Source organism: Ornithodoros turicata, unplaced genomic scaffold (assembly GCF_037126465.1).
Source record: "Ornithodoros turicata isolate Travis unplaced genomic scaffold, ASM3712646v1 ctg00001405.1, whole genome shotgun sequence".
In the NCBI taxonomy this organism is placed as follows: Eukaryota; Metazoa; Arthropoda; class Arachnida; order Ixodida; family Argasidae; genus Ornithodoros; species Ornithodoros turicata.
This window is the reverse complement of record NW_026999591.1, coordinates 22,015-25,683: the sequence shown is the minus strand read 5'-3', so window position 1 is coordinate 25,683 and position 3,669 is coordinate 22,015.

Sequence of the window (3,669 nt, the reverse complement as noted above, 5' to 3'; positions counted from 1 at the left end):
AATCGCCAGCAGGGGGAGTGTCAGCGACAGGAGAAGACGAGAACGAAACGGCGGGGCTCGAGAGAGCGCGACGAACGTTTTTCTTTTTTTTTTTTTTTATCGTTTTTCGTTTTTTGGCCGGTCGGACGGCCGCGGGTCTGGAATAAACGTTGATTTTTCTTGTTTTTTTTTTCTAATCACGCTTTCGACTACGTTACTAACAGTAACCTCAAGGGGGACAGGTGCATGGCTTTATCCAATCGAGGAACAAAGGGGTCCAAAGGGATCCAAACGAGGAAACCGTTTTCTCGATGATTAAAGATGCCTGTTGGCAGCAAGAAAAATGGGTAGGTGATCGCTGATTGCTATAGCGAGTGTGCCGACAATCAGCTCGTCAGCAGGTATATTTGTAACAAATAAGTCGATAAGTGTCGCACTGGTAGCTGTAATACGTGTCGGCGAAGATACAACATTAGGAAACAAGTATGAATCCATAAGAAGGGCAAACTCACGACTCTTTGTATCTTTTGACAGAATATCTATATTTAAGTCTCCCCCAAGGACCATAGTACGAGGGGTGTTCAAGTCAAACCGGGACTTTCTGTCTCCTGAGTGTGAAAATGGCTCGCGCTACTTCTTTATCGTCATTTTCACACGCGACGGGCCTCCGCGTTTACCACGTGGTGGTCCAACGTTTGTGCAAAACAGAAGACAGGTGCTGGACAAGATGACCGACAACGAGGTGAGCGCGCACATCAAACAGCGAATTGTCACGAAGTTTCTCGTGAATGAAGGCGTAAAGTCATCTGAAATTCACAGAAGACCTCAGGCTCAGTATGGCCACGAAACACTTAGCCGCAGCAAAGCGTTTGAGTGGGGCAAGCGGTTCCGAGACGGTCGTACGTGAGTGCAGGACGATCCCGGCCGGGACGGCTAAGAGCCCAGTGCCAGAGCTCCTGAGAACATCCAACTTGGTGAGCACCTGATCCTCAAGAACCGACGGATAACATGTCTTGAACTTACTCGAAAGACGGACCTTTCTGTGGGAACGTTGAACACCTTGTTCATGAACACCTCCAGTTTCGGAAAGCCTGGCCTCATCACCAAAGGAGTCCTCCTCCTACAGGACAATGCACGCCCACATACCGCACATCTCACGACTCGCACCTTACAGGAACTTGTCTGGGAGTCGCTGCCACATCCCCCATACACTCCAGATCTCGCCCCCAGCCATTTCCGTCTCTGCGGTCCACTGAAGGCGTTCCTTGGGGGCTGCCACTTCAGCTGCGACGACGAGGTCAAGAATGCGGTCCGATCATGGCTGCTACGCACCGGTAAGGATCTCTGCACTGCTGGCTTCCAAGCCCTCGTGAAACGCTGGGACAAGTGCATTAGTGCAGCTGTAGATTACGTTGAAAATAAAACTAATTTCTCGCCTCTAAGTTCATTTTACTTTTGCGAAAAATGAAAACTCCCGGTTTGACTCAAACGCCCCTCGTATAATGACCCTCACTTGCAAAAGATGGCACCTTATCTAAAAAGCACAATAAGTCATCTACGTTAACATCTGGGGGCCGATAAATAACGTCCAGTGGATGTCCAGATTTATCCAGATTACGTTGAAAAACGTAGTATATAGACGATGGAATGCTTGTCCAGATCACGTTGCTGGTTCGTTGCAGAGATACTCCAGCTGGACGTTTCGCCCCTCCGATAGATATACATCCGAAGCGTATATGGATGTCCATCGGATGTTCTATGTGACCACCCCTGTACACTGTACATGCAGTGCATTATGATACAAGAAGTATTTTTAATTTCACCTGAGGAGCAGCACAAATTTCACAGTTTTTCAATCTTTTCGTCGAAGCGAGGTGGTAGTAATTCAACGAAGCAGAGTTTTGAGTCACAATTATTTCAATACACTGGAGAACAAATACTTCCAACACAAATCTCACTGAAACTGCTTGAAGTGTAGCACATACAACTTTGTACTTTGATACTTTCCGGATCACAAAGTATCACACGTGTTAAAATATACAATCGCGACACAGTTGTCTGAAGTCGTATGTCAATAAATATTGCAGGCCATATTAACTTTGTTGTGCTCGAAAGTTATATCAAGCTAATATTGGTATGATACACCGTCTACACACAGCAAGGCGTTTCAATAAGTCTGACAGTGCTTATAGGCTTCACCGGACATATTCACATGCTACAAAACTATGCAACGAACACAGAGTAAGACCAATACCAAATGTACGCACTTATTCTGTTAAACAGTGCCAGATTTCCAAGCACAAAGACGCGCGAGGGCGAGAGCACAGACAGAGGAAATGGCGAGCGACGATACGGATGATCATGACGATATCACCTTTGCCACTACCAATTAGGCTAATACTTTCACGAGACGTTGAGGACGGCTAAAAAAGCTTCAAAAGGCGGCATTTTAGGTTCCCACATTCCTCCCGTGGCTGTAATTAACACACTGCACACAAAATAGCAGAAAATTGAAGAAGCTACTCATCAGTGATGGAAACCGAAACTGCGTGAAGAACCATGCGTGGCGTTCGGAACTTGAAAAAAAGAAGAAGAAACGGATAAAAGCATTAAAAGAACAGGGCGATCGATTCGTCACACAGAGAGAGACTTTATTTTGCCAGTTAAGAGACAACTGGTACGACGACGGATGAAAAATAGTATTTTTTTATTTACCTTAATTATTTATTTTATTTTTATGTATTTGTTATTATTTTAATTTCGACGTTTTTGCGCTCTTTTTCGCACTGGAGATCAAACTAGATAGCAACATTTCCCATTCACCATCTCGACGCCAAACATCTTTATCTTTACAACACATGTGCACAACATACAGGGTGTCCACGCCAAGTGTGAACAGATTTTTTAAAAATATATCAATCACTTTTTCTGAGATGAAATCAAGTGCGATATAGCATATGCTGAACGGCACTCCCTAGAGGGGCACTCCCTATAGACTCCTAAGGCAATGTCTTAATTAACTTTCAATAATTCACTTTTTAATTATAAAAGCTACGAAGTTGCTCCAATGAGAACATCTGATCTCTTCGGTCACCAGATACCAAAACCGTTTTTAGAACAAAAATCCGTTGGGTAGATCGTCCGCAAAAAATTCGTGAAGGAACGCCATTTTTTTTCTTTATTTGGTTTATTGTGCATCTTCAAAGAAGCGGCTTTCTTTTACTCCCAGTGTGAGAGAGTGAAATAGTACAGTGCCGCCTCATGCATCGAAGATTAGCTTTAACTTGCGGAAACAAAAGAAAAACACAAATCTATCGGGTGACTCTATCGCGACTGCCCTTGTCTTGGCCTGCATTTTCTGTTTTCTTTTAATCTTTTTCCAGGACGCAAGAGGCGATAGTGTGCTCTTTCATCCTCTCGTATTGGGGGCGAAGGAAAGACGCGTCTCTAGAGATGCGCAATGAATAAAATAAAGAAAAAAATGGCGTTCCTTCACGAATTTTTTGCGGACGATCTATCGAACGGATTTTTGTTCTGAAAACGGCTTTGGTATCTGGTGACCGAAGAGATCAGATGTTCTCATTGGAGCACCTTCGTAGCTGTTATAATTAAAAAGTTAATTATTGAAAGTTAATTAAGACATTGCCTTAGGAGTCTGTTAATGCCCCCCTAGGGAGTGCCCTTGAGCAT